Source organism: Tursiops truncatus, chromosome 14 (assembly GCF_011762595.2).
Source record: "Tursiops truncatus isolate mTurTru1 chromosome 14, mTurTru1.mat.Y, whole genome shotgun sequence".
Lineage (NCBI taxonomy): Eukaryota > Metazoa > Chordata > Mammalia > Artiodactyla > Delphinidae > Tursiops > Tursiops truncatus.
The window spans coordinates 37,121,799-37,144,638 of NC_047047.1; the positions used below are offsets into that span (position 1 = coordinate 37,121,799).

Here is a 22,840-nt window from a genome sequence, read left to right on the forward strand (position 1 = left end):
AGGGAACATATTAACAATATGACATCACTGCTGATGTTACCCTTGATCACCTGGCTGATAGTGTTTGTCAGGCTTCTCTACTGTAAACTTACTCTTTTTTTCCTCTCTCTTTCCATACTGTACTCTTTGGAAGAAAGTCACCACATACAACCCACATTTAAGGAGTGGAAAATAATGTTCCATCCTCTTAAGGGCAGAATATCTACATCAATTACTTGCATGAGAGATATATCTAGTCTCCCCAATTTACTTATTTATTCAGTCATTTATTTATACCAGTATGGAATCATGAATTTTATACTTAGAGTTACAATACAATACTACTTTATTAATTTTGTTGCTCAAATTGTTCCAGCTTTGGCCATTAAGAGCTCTATTCCATTGGCTCTGATATCCCTTTGACACATGACCATCACTGTAGGGGTTTTTGATTTTTGTTTTTGTGAACATTTTTTTTTAACTTCCTGGCACTACAAAATGTTCTAGGCTCAAATTGTAGCTAGCCTGCCCCATTCCTAGAATCAGCTTTTTCTCCAAGGAGCCTTGGTTCCTTTTGTTGGAGAATGGTATTAGAAACCAAGATCTGGGCTCTAGGTGTGTTCATTGTTACTGGGGTGTCATATCTTTTAGGTGCTCTCAGTTGACAGAACAAATAAACATAGATGTGTATACTAACCCATATATATATACACGTCTTAAATATTTCTATTTGTAACCACTTGTACCTATATTAAGCTAAACATGCGTTCATACTGATATTTCCAACTCTAATCCATTAGGACATGTATTATTCTAGCTTCTTCCGCTTGCTTATCTATAACCTCCCACTCTAACAACCTTGCTCCCATCACCCATCATTCATTTATTTAATTCTTCAATTCCAATATACATGTATAGTAGTTTCAGAATTCCTAACCCACACCCCCATGGAAAATGGTACTTATATACAATTCTTTTTGCTTTTAGTCATATAGACTCCTCTCATTTCCAAAGTACTTAGGTCAGCATGTTATTTCCCTTCCTATTTCAGTGAGGTTGTTTCACACATTTGGAATATATTTATATTCTTTAGTCACATCTTGTATTCCATCATGGGATCTCTGACCCTTTAAATTACTTCTTTTAATTTGCGTACATCAAGATTTTTTCTTTGTAATGCAAAGCTCAATGGCTTTGAAAAATGCTTAATGCTGTATTCACCATTACAGTATCATACAGAATAGTTTCATTGCCCTAAAAAAATCCCCTGGGTTTCACCTTTTCAAGTCTCTCCAACCCTGAACCCCTGGCAGCCACTTATCTGCTCACCATCTCTATAGTTTGCTCACCATCTCTATAGAATGTCTTGTAATTGGACTCAGACATCTGTTGTTTTTTTTCAGACTGGCTTCCTTCACTTAGTGGTATGCATTTAAGATTCATCCATGTCTTGAACAGCTTCTTTTTACTGCTGTATAACATTCTACTGTATGGATGTATACTTTGTTTAGTCGTTCACCTATTGATGAAGATTATGAATCAAGTTGTTATACACATTCACATGCAGGTTTTTGTGTTGCCAGTTGGGACATCAGTTTTCAAATCAGGAGCATGATTGCTGGATTATATGGTAAGATTACGTTTAGTTTTGTAAGAAACTACTAAACTGTTTCCAAAGTGGCTCTACCACTTTGGATTTCCAACAGCAATGAATGAGAGTTCTTGTTGCTCCTTGTCCTCTCCAGCGGTTTTTTTTTTTTGAGCCATTCTCATAGGTATATAGTGGTATCACATTGTTGTAATCTGCGATTCCCTAATGACAAATGATACTGAGCATCTCTTCATATGCTTGTTAACCATTTATAGATCTTCTTTGGTGAGGTATCTGTTCAGCTCTAACATCATACTTAGTTGTGAGAAACTGGATGCTTTCCCCTATTATAAGGAGCAAGGCAACGATGTCCTCTCACACCACTCTTATTCAACATTGTACTGGAATTCCTAGCTAGTGCTTTAAGGCAAAAAAAGGAAATAAACGCTATATAGATTAGAAAGGAAGAAACACAACTCTATTCACAGATGACATGAAAATCCCAAAGAATTGACAAGAAACCCTCCTGGAACTAAAAAGTGAGTATAGCAAAGTCTCAGGATACAATGTTAATACACAAAAGTCAATTACTTTCCTATATAATAACAATGAACTATTAGAATCTAAAATTTCAAAAAGCAATTCCACTTAAAATAGTATTCAATAGGGACTTCCCTGGTGGCACGGTGGTTAAGAATCCACCTGCCAATGCAGGGGACACAGGTTTGATCCCTGGTCCGGGAAGATCCCATATGCTGTGGAGCAACTAAGCCTGTGCGCCACAGCTACTGAGCCCACATGCCACAACTACTGAAGCCCGTGTGCCTAGAGCCCATGCTCCGCAACAAGAGAAACCACCGCAGTGAGAAGCCCCCGCTCGCCGCAACTAGAGAAAGTCCTCGTGCAGCAACGAGGACCCACCACAGCCAAAAATAAAAAAAATTAATTTAATTTAATTTAATTTAAAAAATAGCACTCAATAAATGAAAAATTTAGGAATAAGCCTAATAAAATATGTGCAGGACTCTATGGGGAAAATTAGAAAACACTGATGCAAAGAAGGTTTAAATAAATAAAACTATTTCATCTTCATGGATTGGAAGACTCAATATTGTTAAGATGTCAATTCTTCCCAACTTAATCTGTAGATTCAATATAATCAAAATCAAAATCTCAGCAAGCTATTTTGTAGATAATAACAAGCTGATTCTAAAGTTTATATGTAAAGGCAAAGGACCTAGAATAGCCAACACAATACTGAAGAAAAAGAACAAAGTTTCCAGACTCACACTACCTAATTTCAAGACTTACTACAGTATGTCTTCAATAATCAAGACAACATGGTACTTGTGAAGAAACAGACATGTAGATCAATGAAACAGAAGAGAGAGTCCAAAAATAGACCCACACAAGTATAACCAACTGATCTTTGGCAAAGGGGCAGAAGTGACTCAATGGAGAAAGGGTAGTCTTGTCAATAAATGGTGATTGAACAAATGGTGATGGATGTCCACATGCAAAAAAATGAACCTAGACACAGACCTTACACCTTATATATTGATAAAAAGTAACTCAAAATGGACCATAGACCTAAATGTAAAACGCAAAACTACAAAACTTCTTGAAGAAAACAATGGAGAAAATCTGCAAGACCTTGGGTCTGGTAACGAGTTTTTAAATATAACACCAATAGCATGATCCAGGAAAGAAACATTAATAAGTTTGACCTTATTAAAATTAAATTTCTTTGCAAGAGACGCCATTAAAATAATGAAAAGACAAGTGAAAGACGGAGAAAATATTTGCAAAACATATATCTGATACAGGACTTGTATATAAATTATACAAACTCTTAGAACTCAATGATAAGATAATAAACAACCCAATTAAAAAATGAACAAAAGATCTGAACAGATACCTCACCAAAGAAGATCCACAAATGATTATTAAGCATATGAAAAGATGCTCTGTATTATTTGTCATTAGGGAATTGCAAATTACAACAACATGATACCACTATATACCTATGAGAATGGCTTAAAAAAAAAAAGCCTGCTGCTGGGGAGGACAAGGATTTTTGTGGGTGCTCTTTGTCATACTGAGGAAGTTCCCCTCTATTTCCAGTTTGCTGAGTTTTTTTTTTTAATCATGAACAGCTGTTGAAATTTTATTAAGTGTGGATTCACATGCAGTTGTAAGAAAGAATACAGAGAGATCTGTACACTGTTTACCCAGTTTACCCCCAATGCTAATAGCTCGCAAAACACTATTACAACCAGAATACTGGCATTCGTATAATCACCAATTTTATTTAGATTTCTTTAATTTAACTTGTACTCATGCATGTGTTCATACAATTTAATCACATGAATAGGTTTGTATATCCACTATCCCAGTCAAAATACAGGACAATTACATAACCACAGGAGCTCTCTTGTTGCCTTTCATAACCACACCCACCTTCATCCTGCTCCTTCTCCTTACAACCCTAATCCCAGGCAACCACTAATCCGTCCTCCATTTCTAAAATTTTATTATTTTATGAATGTTCTATAAATGGAATCATATAGTATCTTTTTCGATGGGCTTTTTAATCAATAGTTCATTCCTTTTTATTGCTGTACAGTATTCTATGGTATAAAAGTACCAAAGTTTGGGGGATTCCCTAGTGGTCCAGTGGTAGGACTCTGGGCTTCCCCTGCAGGGGGCATGGGTTCGATCCCTGGTCGAGGAACTGAGATCCCGCATGCCGTGAGGCGTGGGCAATAAATAAATAAATAGAAGTACCAAAGTTTGTTTAACCATTCACCTGCTGTTGAAGGACATCTGGTTATTTCTGCTTTTTGGCTATTAAGAATAATACTGCTATAAACATTCGTGAATAGGTTTTTGTGTGAGCACAGGATTTTATTACTCTAGGATAAATATGCAAGGAATGAAATTGCTGGGTCATATGGTAAGTGTGTGTTAGGTTTGTAAGAAACTGCCAAACTGTTTTCCAGACTGGCCGTACCATTTTACATTATTATCAGCAATGTATGAGTGATTCAGTTTTTCTGCATCCTTGCTAGCATTTGGTGTTACTTCTAATTTTGCTTCAGCCATTCTAATAGATGTGTACATACTTTCTTTTAGAGAGCCATAAACGTCTTGAAACAATTAAGCCAATACTAACTAGCCATGTCTGTATGCCTGGCTCCAAGTTAGGCTCTTTGAGGGTGGAGGAGACTCAGCTCCTGCATATGAGGGACTGTAGAGGCAAGATCAGAGCACGAGAGGAAGCCAGTTCCTCCGAAGTCATCCCTATGAGCCATCAGTAATGGGCTCACTAGTAATTACGTGTGAACACAGGAAACTGTGTCAGGGAAATCTCTGTGGTGCTCAGAGGCAAAAAAAACCCCCAAAACTCCACAACTCTGTGGAAGAGTTAAAGAAGGAAATCACTGCCTGGATCCAGCAGAGCCTCAAAGTTGGCTGTTTGAAACTCCAGGTAAAAGAAATGGCATTTACTCTCTGGATCTCCAAAAAGGGGTTCAGATTCTGCCTGTGCTTTGCAAAGATATAGGACAAAGCTAACAAAGTTCACCTGTGACAAAATGGGACTGATTTTCAACCTGAGAGAGCACCCTATCCTTTTCTAGTGGATTCTGTTAAGGAAGATTCCCAGATTATCATCCAAGTTCAAGTCTCTCATTTTCTTCAACTTCTGTTCATTGTATCAAGCTTGCAAACATGGATAAAACCATGTTACTGTACAGTTACTGGATCTCAGTTATCTAAGGAGTAGAGGACCTTGGTGTACCAAAAATATTTGGCTTTAAAAAAATAACTCTTTAGACAAAGGTCCGTTTTGTCTGGAATGACACAGAACTGTGCTCAGGACCTCATAGAGGCATAATGCTATCAGGGGACTTTCCATCCTTCCTAGTATACCTGTTTCCACCCCTGCCTTTCCTGACCTTCAACTCAGGGGACATCTATTGTCCACATTCCGGTCTGATTTTTCAAAAAAGTATTTATTTATACTCCACCCCATGACAAAAAAGCTTTGAAGAAATTTTAAAATTAAAATATTTTATGTAAAACAGAATAACAAAAAGGAAAACAGAACTAAGATCAGTTAAAAGGAAAAATAGATGTGGCCAAATTAGTATTTATCATCCACAATGATTATATTTCGCTTTAAAGAATGCTCTTAACTTTTAATACTCAAATGCAGTAACATTTTTTTTTCTTTTTTTTTGCGGTACGCGGGCCTCTCACTGTTGTGGCCTCTCCCGTTGCAGAGCACAGGCTCCGGACGCGCAGGCTCAGCAGCCATGGCTCACGGGCCTAGCCGCCCCGCGGCATGTGGGATCCTCCCGGACCGGGGCACGAACCCATGTCCCCTGCATCGAGAGGTGGACTCTCAACCACTGCGCCACCAGGGAAGCCCCAGTAACATTGTTTTAAAAAGCCATCATTCAGCTTTTCCCATATGATGTCTTCAAAGTTTTAGGTTCACTTTATACGCCTGTATTTTCCATTTCACTATAAATATCTTAAGAAGGATTTTCAAGTAGTCTCATACTCCAGCTGATGATTATTAACCCTTCTAGAAAAATCAACAGATGGCCCCTATGTCGCTCTCATGGGCAAGGATTATTCATCTTGAAAACTTTCTGATGATAACTAGCAAAGATGTGATAAAGCCAGTTTCTCAACAGAGAAAAATCAACTGATGAATAAATATATATTACTTTTAATATATGCTGTCTGAGGTTAGAGGTCTAGTCTCTCTTGTCCACTAGTGTGCCTCATACAGTGCCTGAGACACAGGAGAGACTCAAATATTTACTGAAAATTTTTGAGTGCCCTCTCTGAGCAGGATACTCTCTTCAGACATTCTGGGAATATGCAGAAATAAAGGATTCAGGGGTTCATGACCAGCACCCTCCCACATACCCACCCTAGGCCCATCATGGCGTATATATGAAATGGTGGATAAAAGCTTCAACTTCCTACGCAATGGCCTTTCAAAAGACCCAAGATTCCCTTTGTGGTTCCCATCTTCTCTAGAGGCCATGAAAAACCCCACAGAGGCCCATCATATGGCACTGGGAGGGGTATATCCACTGAAAGACTTGGGTAGCTGAATGTAGAGATATCCTAGCATATAGTCACCCCCACGGCAATCAACCTCTGGGAATGGCCACAGTGACACCATTTCATGAGGGAAACACAGTAGCACAAAGTCATGTATGAAATACCCTCTTGGATCCTTGAAGTTCTATAGCTGTGGTTTATCCCAGTGCCATGACAAGGCTGCCTCAAACTAGGACCAGACCTCCCAATCCACAGGATTTACTGTCCCCCTGGGCCCTGTTAATGCTGCCACCTGACTTCCCAGTTGCTGCCCTATCATCTTTTCCAAATACTTAAGTGGCTATTAGTTTATAGTGTTGCTCAGATGCTGCAGCACTTTCTGTCTGGCTCCTACCCTCCTAGGCAACAGGCAAATGTTTAGGGTGAGAGAACCAACTGAAAGACCAACTGATAAATCATATGAGATACACACATTCCACACTCCAAAGCTCTCATCTGAGAATAAAATCCCCACTCTGTTTAACCAGACCATAATATTTCTCTTTTTGATAAATACACTGAGTACAACAGGTTTCTCAATCTTGGCACTATTAGCATTTTGGTCCAGATAGGTTTTTGTTGGGAGAGCTGCCCTGTGCTGTCGGATGTTTAACAGCCTCCCTGGCCTCTGTGCACTAGATGCCGGTAGCAGCTGCCTCCAAAATGTCTCCAAACATCGCCAAATGGCCCTACTGAAAACCACTGGAGTAGAGTAAGCAACACAATCTGAAGCCCAGGCCTACAGAAAAAACTAATGAATAGATCAGCCTGAAGCCAATGAAATTTGACCTTAAAAATAGGCAAAATGTCAGTGATTGGTAAATCTTGCAACTTTTTGTGACTTTAAATTTTTTCCAAATAAAAATTTTTAAAAAGAGTGTGAAAGAGACAGCTTGAGGGACTTCCCTGGTGGCGCAGTGGTTAAGAATTCGCCTGCCAATGCAGGGGACACGGGTTTGATCCCTGGTCCGGGATGATCCCACATGACATGGAGCAACTAAGCCCGTGTGCCACAACTACTGAGCCTGTGCTCTACAACCCTCGAGCCACAACTACGGAGCCCAAGCGCCACAGCTACTGAAGCCCACGTGCCTAGAGCCCGTGCTCCACAACAAGAGAAACCACCGCAATGAGAAGCCCGCACACCGCAACGAAGAGTAGCCCCCGCTCGCCGCAACTAGAGAAAGCCCACGCATAGCACCGAAGACCCAACACAGCCAAAATAAATAAAGAAATTTATTTATTTATTTATTGGAAAAAAAAAGATAGCTTGAATTCAAGCTTTTTTTTTTTTTTTTTAAGCTTTATTGAGATATAATTCACATGCCATACTACTGGGTTGGCCAAAAATTTCATTCCAGTTTTTCTGTAAGCACCTATGGAAAACCCGAATGAACTTTTTGGCCAACCCAGTATTTGCCCATTTAGAGGGTAAAAGGCAATGTTCTTACCTGTAAGTTCACAGGTTTGAGCAACCATCACCACAATCTAATTTTAGACATTTTCATTCTCCCCCAAGGAAATCCTATACCCATTAGCAGTCACACAGGTTGCCCCCAGGCAACCATTAACCTACTTTGTCTCTATAGATTTGCCTATTCTGGACATTTGATATAAATATAATTGTAAATATAATAAGTGTAAATGTAAATGTAATATGTGGTCTTTGTGATTGACTTCTTTCACTTAAAATGTTTTCAAGGATCATCCATGTGGTACAAAAGTGTTTTCAAAAGCGACTGCACCATTTTACATTCCCACTAGCAATGTATAAGGGTTTTAATTTCTCTACATCTTCCCCAACACTTGTTATTGTCTGGCTTTTGGTTATAGCTATACTATCTCATTGTGATTTCGATTTGCATTTCTCTAATGACTCATAATGTTGAGCATCTTTGCATGTACTTATTAGCCATCTGTACATCTTTGGACAAATGTCTATTCAAATCCTTTCCAATTTTTTAAAAAATTAAGCTTTTTATTTTGATTTAATTGTATATTTACATATACCTGTAAGAAATAATATAGAGATATACAAAAATCCTTTACTCGGTTTTGTAACATCTTGTAATGTTACAAATGTTACAACATTTGTAACAACATTTGTTACAACATTTTGTAACATTTTGTAACATCATGTAACATCTTGCGAAACTATAGTACAACATCACAGTCAGGATATTGACACTGATACCGTCAAGATACAGAACATTTCTATCACCACTAAGATCCCTTATGTTATCCTTTTATAGCCACACCCAATTTCCTCCTGCCCCCACCCCTCCTTATCCCTGGCAACCACTAATCTCTTCCTCATTTCTATAATTTTTCCATTTAGAGAATGTTATGTAAATAAAATAATATGGTATATAACCTTTTGGGATTTTTTTTCCACTCAGCATAATTCTCTGGAGATTCATGCAGGTTATTTCATGATCAATAGTTTCTTTTTATTGCTGAGGAGTATTCCATTGTATGGATGCATCAGTTTGTTTAACCATTCACCTGTTGAAGGACATTTGGGTTGTTTCCAGTTCTGAGCTATTATAAATAAAGCTGCTATAAACATATGTGTACAGGTTTTGGTTTGAACATATGTCTTCATTTCTCTGGGATAAATGCCCAGGATTGCAATTGCTATGTTGTATGGTAGTTGTATGTTTAGGTTTTTAAGAAACTGCCAAACTGATTTCCAGAGTGGCTGTACCATTTGACATTCCTTCCAGCAATGTATGAGTGATCCAGTTTCTATGAGTGAAGCCTGGATGGGGGAAAGGAGACCTGGTCCTCTCTGCTGTGCTTGCCTGCTATAGAGCTTTTGCAACAAGGGGCTATGGTAGAGGTGTGAGAAAACTAGCAGCCTGTCCCTCCTGGGGTTAAACTGTAATCCCAGATTGGGGGATTCTGGGGAGGAGCCCCTGTCTTCTTGGCTGTACTTGTATAATATGTAGAACTTCTGGGGTAGAACTTCCAGAACATGAAGCAGGGAGCAGGGGTAAAGGAGCTTGTCCGTGTCCCAAATGCCAGAGCCCCTCCCTGTTCTTACTGAAAGAATGTTTCTTCATTTGCAGTATGCCCTTAGGACAATTCTCAGAGACTAATTTTTCACCAAATTGTTGTTTGCCAGAGAGAAGGTCTGCCAAGCTCTAAGAATCTGACAGAGGGAAAAATCCCCCATCCTGTCCTCAAATTCTGAATTACCAGAACCGTGGATCATCCCAGATCCTCCCCTGGCTGATGACACTGGAAGTGCTGTTACCTCCCTGCAGTCTCAGACACTTAATAGGCTGGCTGAGATGCAATGCCCAGATAACAGGTCAGGCCTGCCTTGACAAGGAAAATAGAGCTTTCTTTTTTTCCCTAAATGAGATTGGGTATGTCTCCACACATTAAATTAACGTAATGTAAAATGGATTCATGCTGGAAAACTGAAGCTATACACGAATTTTACACCAAAAATACTGCCAGTTTCAGGAGCATGATGCCTTAATGCATTCAGCTGAGTGGTCTTTAAGCTGGTCACCGATAGAGGAATCAGCAGATCAGGCCAAAGAAGTAAGGCAGGGACAAGCTTTTTTTTTTTTTTTAAATGGATAATACGGTAACATGGTTCACAGAATGGTACATATAGTGGGAAACCTTTCTGCCATTCCTGTCCCTCTGCCACCCAGTTCTCTTTTTGCAATAGGTCATCCATGAAAATAGTTTCTTATATATATTTCCAAGGATATTTTATAAAAGCAACTACAGACATATATTTTATTTTTCTCAGAAGACCTGGGTTTGAATCCCAGTTTTGTCCCTCTCAAAACAAGCTGTGTAACCATGGATAAGTGACTTTATCTCTTTGAGCCTCAGATTCCTCACCTGAAAAATGGGAGTAAGAGTAGCTACTTCACAAGGTTGGGGTAAGCATGAAGTAAGACTGTGTTTAACTGTGCTTTCTAAATAGAAAAGTGCTATAGTAACATCAGCTGTTGTTCTATTGGGAGCAGCAACCACGTACTAATAGTGCCGTGGAGATTGGCTGTACTTAGCAGGTGCTCTGGGATAAGGAGTTGGTGGTGCTGGGGAAGCACCTGAAGCTGATTGGGGGAGTGAGAACCTGGCCACAGGGAAACTCCAATATGGCTGAATCAAGCATGAAATAGGGTCTGGCTGGTTTGCAAGGTATGAACTTCGAGAAGTCAGTGACACACAAAAGCCACCATATCACCCATGTACTGAAGGCAGCCAGCAGGGTTCAAAGTTAGCTGTGGCCCTAATAAAGAGAGGTGCCTTCTCCTGGGGAGAAGCCTATTTTTGAAAAAGTGACAATGCTGGGTTTAACCCAAAACAGACTCGGGCAGGTTAGGGTATTCCAAAGACCATCCAGAAGGACCTGTTCCAAAGATCATCCAGAATATAATTTATGACAGGGCTAACTCAGGTCATCTGACACAGGCTCAGGCCAGGAATCAGAAAATTAGGACCCAAATTGAGTCAAGCTTCCATCTGTTTTCAACTTTTTCCTTTTTGGCAGAATGAGTGCAACAGCAGGGAAAGCAAGGGAAACCAGAGGGTCATGACAAGGAGTTCAAAAAATGTCTTAGGTCTTCCTCTATCTGGGTTACCACCTTGAAAGATCCTACAGGGAGTCTGTCCTAGGTTCTTATTGTCCCTTCAAACCAACTTCAAAGCATCATAGAGGGGGTGGTGTGAGGGAGATACCAACAGTCTCTGAATAGGATGGGATGGACAAACCTCTGCCCAGGAGAGATGACAGAGGTGTGTACAGCAGGAAGACAGCTGGGAAGCAGGAGGAGAGGAAGCCAGTTCAGAGGCTGGAATTCCCTTTGCTCATCTTCTGGTTTTGGAGGACTTCTACATGCAACAAGATGTTACCTGCCATACTGAGGACTACCTCAGACTGCAGGTCCAGACTGCAGCTTCAGCAAGCCTCTTCACCAGGTCTGGCTGAGGCATGGAGGCCTGCCAACTGCCCGAGGTTCGTCAGTAACTGAGGCAGCACCAAGTCAGACCCCAGAGACCAGCAGAACTGTCTATCCCTCTGCAGTCTCAGAGTCTGCTTTTAGTAAGAGCTGGGTGTTCATTTCACAGCCAAAATCAACTCCAATTGCTGAGGCTGAGGAGTCTGGATCACTACCACTCTAGTCCAAAACTCCCCATCATGAACTCTGGAATGTTCCAGAATCATATTTCCCTCTGTGTCTCTCACTCCTGCTCTCTCTTGTTCTCTGAGATTGATTAAACAAGGAACTGAAGAAGAAACAGAAGGTTTGAAGGGGACTGCATCTGCAGAAGACTAAAGGGTGAAAAGGAGCCAGAATGGAGTTTTTAAAAAACTCCATTTGTTTGCCTTTTAATAATTGCTTGCTTTTTTAAAAAATAGCTGTCTCTGCCTTCTTTTTCCTCCCAACTTTTTACTATGAAACGTTTCATTTCTTCAGCAGCACGCCCCCCCCCCCCAAAAAAAGCAGAAAAAAATAAAAGAAAATCTCAAACTCACAGAAGGGCTGAAAAACATGTACAATGACATCAAAAGAGCAACCCATAAAAATAAACTGGACTTCATCAAAATTAAAAGCTTTGCTCTTTGAAAGACACTATTAAAAAGAAAAGACAAGCCACAGATTGGGAGAAAATACTTAAAAAACACATATCTGATAAAGGACTTGTATTCAGAATACACAGAGAGCTCACACAACAAATAACCTACTAAAAATGGGCAAAATATTTGAACAGATACTTCACCAAAGAAGGTATACAAATGGCAAATAAGCATGTGAAAAGATGCTTAATATCATAAGTCATTAGGGAATTGCAAACTAAAACCACAATGAAATACCACTACATATGCATTAAAATGGCTGTAATCGGCCATTTGACTAACAATGTCAAGTGCTGATGAAAATGTGGAGGACTATATTGTTGATGGGAATGGAAAATGGTACCACCACTTTGGAAAAGTTTGGCAGTTTCTCATAGAATTAAACATCCCACTCCTCAATATTTACCCAAGAGAAGTGAAAATTTCTGTTCACCCAAAAATCCATATGCAAATGTCTATAGTAGCAGTATTTATTCATAATTATAGTGTTATATTTAGTGTTATGTTCATAATTTTTTTTTTTTTTGTAGTACGCGGGCCTCTCACTGTTGTGGCCTCTCCCGTTGTGGGGCTCCAGACGTGCAGGCTCAGCGGCCATGGCTCACGGGCCCAGCCGCTCCACGGCATGTGGGATCCTCCTGGACCGGGGCACGAACTCGTGTCCCCTGCATCAGCAGGCGGACTCTCAACCACTGCGCCACCAGGGAAGCCCTATGTTCATAATTATAGTGTTGTATAAATATAAATTATATTCATAGTGTTTCTTCATAATTGCCTAACAATGTAAACAATCCAAATGTCCTTCAGCTGATAAATGCACAAACAATATGTGGTATACCCTTTTTTTACTCAGGTTGTTTGTTTTTCTGATATTGAGTTGTATGAGCTGTCTATATATTTTGAATATTAATCCCTTATCAGTCATGTCATTTGCAAATATTTTCTCCCATTCAGCACATTGTCTTTTCGTTTTGTCAATGGTTTCCTTTGCTGTCAAAAGCTTTTAAGTTTAATTAGGTTCCATTTGTTTATTTTTGCTTTTATTTCCTTTGCCTTAGAAGACAGATCCAAAATAATATTGCTATGATTTATGTCAAAGAGTGTTCTGCCTATGCTCTCTTCTAGGAGTTTCATGGTTTCAGGTCTTACATTTAGGTCTTTAACCCATTTGAATTTATTTTTGCACATGGTGAGGAAATGTTCTAATCTAATTCTTTAACATGTAGCTGTCCAGTTTTCCTAGCACCACTTGTTGAAGAGATTGTCTTTTCTCCATTGTATATTCTTGCCTCCTTCGTCATAGATTAATTGGCCATAGGTACATGGGTTTATTTCTGGGCTTTCTATTCTGTTCCGTTGATCAGTGTGTCTGTTTTGGGACAAGTACCATGCTGTTTTGATTACTGTAGCTTTGTAATATAGTCTGAAGTCAGGGAGCATGATATCTCCAGCTTTGTTCTTTTTTTCTCAAGATTGCTTTGGCAATTTGTGATCTTTTATGGTCCCACATAAATTTTAACATTATTTCTTCTAGTTCTGTGAAAAAATGTCATGGGCATTTTGATAGGGATTGCATTAAATCTGTAGATTGCTTTGGGTAGTATGGACGTTTTAACAATATTAATTCTTCCAATCCAAGAGCATGGGATATCTTTCCATTTCTTTGTATCATCTTCAATTTCTTTCAAAATGTTTTATAGTTTTCAGAGTATATGTCATTCACCAAATATACAAACAGCTCATACAACTCAATATCAAAAAAAAAAAAAAAAACCAACCTGATCAAAAAATGGGCAAAAAAAAAAAAAAAAAAAGTGGGCAGAAGAACTGAATAGGTCTTCTTTTCCAAAGAAGACATACGGATGGCTAACAGGCACATGAAAAGATGTTCAACATTGCTAATCATTAGAGAAATGCAAATCAAAACTATAATGAGCTATCACTTCACACCTGTCTGAATGGCTATCATCAAAAAGCCTACAAATAACAAATGTTGGTGAGGATGTGGATAAAGGGGAACTCTTGTGCACTGTTGGTGGGACTGTAAATTGGTGCAGCCACTATGGTAAACAGTATGAAGGTTCCTCAAAAAACTAAAACTAGAACTACCATACGATACAGCAATTCCATTCTTGGGTATATATTTTTAAAACATTAATTCAAAAAGATATATGCACCCCAATGTTCATAGCAGCATTATTTACAGTAGCCAAGATACAGAGGCAACCCAAGTGTCCATCAAGAGATGAATGGACAAAGAATATGTGGTATATATATACAATGAAATACTAGAGCTGTAAAAAATGAAATTCTGCTATTTGCAACAACATGGATGGACATAGAGAGTATTATGCTTAGTGAAATAAGTCAGAGGAAGACAAATACTGTATGTTATTACTTACATGTGGAATCTAAAAAAATGAAACAAATGAATGTACATAACAAAACAGAAACAAACTCACAGATATAGAAAACTAACTAGTGGTTACCAGTTGGCAGAGAGAAGGGAGGAGGGGCAAGAGAAGGGTAGGGGAGATACAAACTACTTACTATGTATAAAACAGATACGGAACAAGGATATATTGTACAGCACAGGGAAATATAGCAATTATTCTGTAATAACTTTAAAGGGAGTATACTCTATAAAAATATTGAATCACTATGCTGTATACCTGAAACTAATATAATATTGTAAATCAACTGTACTTCAATAAAAAGAAGTGTGGTACATTCGTACAATGGGATAACTCCTGAAACATGTGAAAACATGGATGAATCTCAAATGCATTATACTAAGTGTCATGGGTTCAATTGTATCTCCCCTCCAAAAAATATGAACTCCTAACCCCCAAAATCTCAAAACGTGACTTTATTTAGAAATAGGGTCTTTGCAGATGTAATCAGTTAAGATGAGGTCATGCTTGAATAGGGTGGGCCCTTATTCAAATATGACTGGTGTCCTTATAAAAGACAGACAGGGAGAACTAATGCAATGACAGGCAACACACAGGGAGAACACCATGCAATGTCATAGGCAGAGATTGGAGTTACACAGTTGCAAGATATAGAATGCCAAGAATTGCTGGTGACACCAGAAACTAAGAGAAAGTCATGAAAAGATTCTCTCCAAGAGCCATGCAGAGAGCATGGACCTTCTGACAAACTGATTTTGGAATTCTAGCATCCAGAACTGTGAGATAATAAATTTCTGTTGTTTTAAGCCACCTAGTTTGTGGTATTCCATTACAGCAACCCTAGGAAACTATTACAGTAAGTTACAGAAGCAAGACTTAAAAGGCATTTATATCATATTCTGGAAAAGACAAAACTACAGGGATGGAGGACAGATCAGTGTTGTCAAGTGTTGGGGGTAGGATGAGGGGATGACTATGAAGAGTCAAGGGAGAGTTTTGAAGGCAGTAGAAATATTCTAGATCTTGATCATGATAGTAGTTACACAAGTACATGTGTTTGTCAAAAGTAATAAAACTTTACATGATGTAAATTTAAAATTTTTGAATTTTACTCTATACCAATGTAAATTAAACCTGACTCCCTCAATCCAAAAACCATAAACAAACAAAAAACCTTCTACAGTGACCATCTGTATACCTTTCACCCAAATTCAAGTGACTGTGAATATTTGCTCAAATTTGCTTTATCTATACACGTATTTTATTCTTCCTGAATCATTTGTCTAAGTTGTAGACATCATGACACTTCACCCTAAATATTTTATCATATATCTTTTAAGAATAAGGACATTTTTCTACATAAGATACTTAAGAAAAGTAACAACAATTCCGAAGTATCATCTAATATAGAGTCCATACTCCAACTTCTCAAATTGTAGTTAAAATATCTTTTGTAATTGCCTTTTACCAATGAGGAGCCAATCAAGGATCATATAATGCATTTGTATATTATGCCTGTTTAATCTTTCAATTTAGAATCATCCCATCTTTTTCTTTTCATGACCTTTTTTGTCCAGGCCAGTTGTCTTGCAGAATTAAAATTTCTGGATTTGATTGCTTCCTCATGGTGTTATCAAATATTCTATCTCTTTATTTCCTGTGAAATAGGAGTTAGACCTAAAGGCTTGATTAGGTTCAGGTTTAACTTTTGATAAGAATAGTTCACAGGTGATAGAGACCTATTTTTCCACCTTGTTTGCCTCAATGCAGACCTATTTTCCTGCCTTTCTCTCTCATACCATAAAGAGCTTGTATACCCGTGGCCTGTGGAGGCCACAAATACCAATAAGACAGTTTGTCCTAAAGGAGATGAATGAATGAAATAGCATCCTGTATTAGCCAATAAATATTTAGTAACTGCTACAGGGAGCAAGGTACCATGCTAGGTGATGGGGACACAGCAGTAAGCAAATGCAAACATGGTCCCGCCTCCAAGGAGTTTATAGTCTAAGTGAGACAGACATTCATGAAAAAAAAATTTTTTTAAATGACTTGTGATAAATGCTATTAAAGAAAAAGCACAGGAGAATATGGCTCTGTATAATGGGGAACGCTTCCACAGGGGTATACCATTTGATCTGAGGACTGAAGGATGGGCAGGTACCAAGGAGGTGAAAGTCAGGGGGAGACAGGGCAGTGGGAGGTAGGCTATAAGAAGTTCACCAATTGGTGGGGCAGCCAGGTACAATCCTCTCCGGTGAAGCCAGAAAAGGGGTCCATGTGCTTGACTTGCAGGCTCAGAGGCAACTTTCCTGAGAGAGTGTTGTCTGAGCTTAGGCCTGAAGGGTGAACAAGTCAGTGGAGATAAACAGAAGAAAGATGGAGAAGCAAACATCTAATTAGTTGCTAGAATTAAATCTCTGTAGGAAGTTAGGCTCAAGAAAATGGTAGATAAAATAGGTAACTAATGAGAACCTACTGTATAGCACAGGGAATTCTGCTCAGTGCTCTGTGCTGACCTAAATGGGAAGGAAATCCAAAAAAAGAGGGGATGTATGTATACGTATGGCTGATTCACTTTGCTGTACAGCAGAAACTGACACAGGAGTGTTAAAGCAACAATATTCCAATTTAAAAAAAAAAGAAAGAAAATGGAAGTATTCTTGATACAATTTTTAATCTGAGCTAATCAAGATTCTAGACTTCTGGTTTACAGGAAGTAACTTTTAAATCACAGAGGAATTATTTAGTTATTTATTTATTTATTTTTCAGTACGCGGGCCTCTCACTGTTGTGGCCTCTCCCGTTGCGGAGCACAGGCTCCGGACATGCAGGCTCAGCGGCCATGGCTCACGGGCCCAGCCGTTCCGCGGCACGTGAGATCTTCCTGGACCGGGGCACGAACCCGTGTCCCCTGCATCGGCAGGTGGACTCTCAACCACTGCACCACCAGGGAAGCCCCAGAGGAATTTTTTTTAAAACTAATTTCACCTGTTTCTTTTCACATTTATTTATTTATTTTATTATGATGATTATTTTTTGGGCTGCGTGGCACGTGGGATCTTAGTTCCCCAACCAGGGAGCGAATATGCGGCCCCTGCAGTGGAAGCGTGGAGTCTTAACCATTTGACCACGATGGAAGTCCCAATCACAGAGGAATTTTAAATCACATTACTTAAATTTAAAAACCCTAACCAGAGAAGTTCAGAATTAGTCAGACCAAACCAGTGATCTGTGCTGTCATCCAAAAGAACTGTGGAATCCTGGAAGAAAAGATGGCCTGTTAAAGCCTTTTACTACATTTCACCTTCTTGAATATTCAAGTTAGGCTAGGGCTCAAACTCATTCTCCACTAGAATAAATAGCCCTGATATTATTGCTTCTAATATTAATTACGATAATTTTTAAAAATTATGTTTTCCCTAAGCAACACAGCTAACAAGGAGCAGAGTCAGAATTCAGTCCAAAGTTCCTGGCTTCAAAGTACCTATATTTAACCATCATGCAACACTGCCCCCAATAATAATGATACTGATATCTACCAAGATGAAGGTAAGAGAAAGGGGCTTTTTGTAATAAGTCAAAAGAAGGAACAGATACTCTTTTAGCACAATAAGGACATAGCACCAATGCCAGCAGGAGGTTAATTGGCCCAGTATGAACAGTCTGGTTATTTTTAGACGCTTGAACAGGAGGCCAGACCACAGTGGCCAGAAATTTCTACCCCCCATGCTCCTTCAGGAACAGAAAATGACTGTGCTTTTTAAGAAATAAAAGCAGTTGGGATCTTTGGGGGAAGAAACAGAGAAAAGTACTATGGGGAAGGGGAATATGAGAGGAGACAGGAAGGAGACTGGGGGAAGATCTGCTAGCCAGGGGTTGGCCTATAAGTGCCATGGCCACTAAGCCCCCTTACTCATGGTTGAATGGTTTATAAAGGCACTCAAATCTCTGCCATGCCATGTACTCTAGGTTGGTTAGAATATGATGCATGAGCCTGAATAAAAAGATTCACTCACAACACTCGATGATTCTGGGTTCTTCAACAGCCAACTGGAAGATAGTTTTGTTAGGAACTGTTCCGTGAAGGAATCCCATTAACTTCTATTAATGTCGGGCACTGTGCTAAGTGCTTTAGGTACATTCATTACTGCTAATCCTCTCAACGACCTACCAGAGGGGTCATTGAGACTTACTCACCTAAGATCAGAAAACTGCCAAACCAGAAAATTTATAAAATTTCCAATCTATCACAGCCTGATAATTTTGTAAGATACATAATTTTGTAAAACACAAAATGAAATTAAAGATATGCACGATACAGGCATACCTTGTTTTATTGCACTTCACAGATACTGCTACTTTTACAAATTGAAGGTTTGTGGAAACCTTGTGCTGTCAGACAATGGTTAGCATTTTTTTTTATCAATAAAGTATCTTTTTTAATATCTTTATTGGAGTATAATTGCTTTACAATGGTGTGTTAGTTTCTGCTTTATAACAAAGTGAACCAGCTATACAAATACATATATCCCCATATCTCCTCCCTCTTGCGTCTGCCTCCCGCCCTCCCTATCCCACCCCACTAGGTGGTCACAAAGCACCAAGATGATCTCCCTGTGCTGTGCAGCTGCTTCCCATTAGCTATCTATTTCACATTTGGTAGTATATATAAGTCCATGCCACTCTCTCACTTCGTCCCAGCTTACCCTTCCCCCTCCCCGTGTCCTATTTTTATATACTTTTTTTTTAGACATAATGCTATTGCACACTTAGACTACAGTATAATGCAAACATAACCTTTATATGCACTGGGAAACAAAAAATTTGTGTGATTCACTTTAATGTGGTATTTGTTTTATTGTGGTATTTGTTTTATTGTGGTATTCACTTTATTGTGGTGGTCTGGAACAAAACCTGTAGAATCTACCAGGTATGCCTGTATAAGCTCAACCTTCTTATTACATTCAACAGACATTGCTATAAATGTTTCTAACACTTACTCTGAATGTCTGTACCAATCTTGCCACAGAAAGGCACTAGTATAGAATAGTTGTTCCTAGTCATGAGGGCACATCAGAGTTATTCCAAGGGATTAATTTCCAAAATATACAAACAGCTCATACAGCTCAATATCAAAAAGACAAACGACCCAATCAGAAAATGGGTAGAAGATCTAAATAGACATTTCTCCAGGGAAAACATACAAATGGCCAAAAAACACATAAAAAGATGCTCAACATTGCTAATTATTAGAGAAATGCAAATCAAAACTATAATGAGGTATCACATCACTCTGGTCAGAATGGCCATCATCAATAAGTCTACAAATAATAAATGCTGGAGAGGGTGTGGAGAAAAAGGAACCCTCCTATATTGTTGGTGGGAATGTAAATTGGTACGGTCACTGTGGAGAACACGATGGAGGTTCCTTAAAAACTAGAGTTACCATATGATCCTGCAATCCCACTCCTGGGCATATATCCAGAGAAAACTATAATTCAAAATGCTACATGGACCCCAATGTTCATAGCAGCACTATTTACAATAGCCAAGACATGGAAGAAAACTAAATGTCCATCAACAGATGAATGGATAAAGATGTGGTATATATACACGATGGAATACTGCTCAGCCATAAAAAAGAATGAAATAATGCCATTTGTGGCAACAAGGATGGAACTAGAGATTATTTTACTAAGTGAAGTAAGCCAGACAGAGAAAGACAAATATCATATGATATCACTTACATGTGGAATCTGGAAAAAAAAAAAAAGATACAAACGAACTCATTTACAAAACAGAAATAGACTCACAGACATAGAACACAAACTTATGGTTACCAAAGGAGAAGAGCGGGTGGATAAATTAGGAGGATGGGATTAACATATACACATTACTTTATATAAAATAGATAACTAACAAGGATCTACTGTATAGCATGGTGAACTATACTCAATATTTTGTAATAAGCTGTAAGGGAAAAGAATCTGAAAATTCATATATATATGTATGTGTGTATGTGTATATGTGTGTGTGTGTGTATATATACACACACACACACACACATACATACATAAAGCTGAATCACTGTGCTGTGCACCTGATATTTACAACTGTGTATGATACTGTAAATCAACTATACTTCAATTAAAAAAAATTATTCAAGAACTTTCACCAAATACACATGCCTGCCCTCCACCCAGACTCTGATTCAGCAGACTTGGCATGTTAATAGATATTCCCCAGGGGATTCTGATGTCCATCCCTGGTTAAGAACTACTTGCTGCTCTAACATATTACCAAAGTTACCATTTCCAGTTAAGTGCGAATTCAGAGAATCAAGATCCTCGTTCAGAATTCACTAAAACCAGTACTGGGCATGGTACTGGGGGAAGGAGGAAGGGCAAGAATGTCAGGAAACCTGGGGATTCAAGAGTTTCCCTCCCTAACATCTGCGCTACCACCTGGTACCATTTCAATATGTTTTCAACTTAAAACTTTTGATATATGGTTCAAGTATGAAATCTCTCTGAGCAGCAAATTATAAGCAGTCATAACTGCATTTGGCAGATAACCACTCCCATCTCAGATGACACCTCTATTGTTTTCTTCTCCACAGCCCTGCCTTTGTAAAAACAGGCCATCTCCTGCATCCTGCATTTGAGGGATTATGGGAACAGTCCATCCCAGAGAAAAACTGTAGTTCCTTTTTTTTTTTTTTTTTGGTTGGGGTGATTGAATTCTTTATTTTTTTTGAGATAAAACTGAAAAAATGTTTCAATGCATAAAATAAAGCATAAAATAGTGTACAAAAGTCACCCTTATAAGTTTATATAAGATGTATATTGTTCAGAAAGCTTTACTATTTGTGCATACAGTTAATTTGAAGAGCTTATGTTACCCTACAAGGTAAATTATTTATTTTCTTTAATTTTTGAATTTTATTTTATTTATTTTTTTATACAGCAGGTTCTTATTGGTCATCAATTTTATACACATCAGTGTATACATGTCAATTCCAAATGCCCAATTCATCACACCACCATCCCCACCCCCCCACGGCTTTCCCCCTTGCTGTGCATAAGTTTGTTCTCTACATCTGTGTCTCAACTTCTGCCCTGCAAATTGGTTCATCTGTACCATTTTTCTAGGTTCCACATACATGCGTTAATATACGATATTTGTTTTTCTCTGACTTACTTCACTCTGTATGACAGTCTCTAGATCCATCCACGTCTCAACAAATGACCCAATTTCGTTCCTTTTTATGGCTGAGTAATATTCCATTGTATATATGTACCACATCTTCTTTATCCATTCATCTGTCGATGGGCATTTAGGTTGCTTCCATGACCTGGCTATTGTAAATAGTGCTGCAATGAACACTAGGTTGCGTGTGTCTTTTTGAATTATGGTTTTCTCTGGGTATATGCCCAGTAGTGGGATTGCTGGATAATATGGTAATTCCATTTTTAGTTTTTTAAGGAATCTCCATACTGTTCTCCATAGTGGCTGTATCAATTTACATTCCCACGAACACTGCAAGAGGGTTCCATTTTCTCCACTCCCTCTCCGGCATTTGTTGTTTGCAGATTTTCTAATGATGCCCATTCTAAATGGTGTGAGGTGATACCTCACTGTGCCTTTGATTTGCATTTCTCTAATAATTAGTGATGTTGAGCAGCTTCTCATGTGCTTCTTCGCCATCTGTATGTCTTATTTGCAGAGATATCTATTTAGGTCTTCTGCCCATTTTTGGATTGGATTGTTTCTTTAACATTGAGCTGCATGAGCTGTAATATATTTTGGAGATTAATCCTCTGTCCTTTGATTCGTTTGCAAATATTTTCTCCCATTCTTAGGGCTGTCTTTTCCTCTTGTTGGTCGTTTCCTTTGCTCTGCAAAAGCTTTTAAGTTTCATTAGGTCCCATTTGTTTATTTTTGTTTTTATTTCCATTACTCTAGGAGGTGGATCAAAAAAGATCTTGTGTGATTTATGTCAAAGAGTGTTCTTCCTATGTTTTCCTCTAGTTTTATAGTGTCAGGTCTTACATTTAGGTCTCGAATCCATTTTGAGTTTATTTTTGTGTATGGTGTTAGGGAGTGTTCTAATTTCAT

The 22,840-nt window shown here is 38.6% G+C and overlaps 1 protein-coding gene across 1 annotated transcript in view; it reads right to left on the bottom strand.

The window, feature by feature from the left end:
- Nucleotides 1-22,840, bottom strand: part of B3GNT2 (UDP-GlcNAc:betaGal beta-1,3-N-acetylglucosaminyltransferase 2) — an 84,178-nt gene that overhangs the window by 53,691 nt on the left and 7,647 nt on the right. The window lies entirely within an intron of this gene.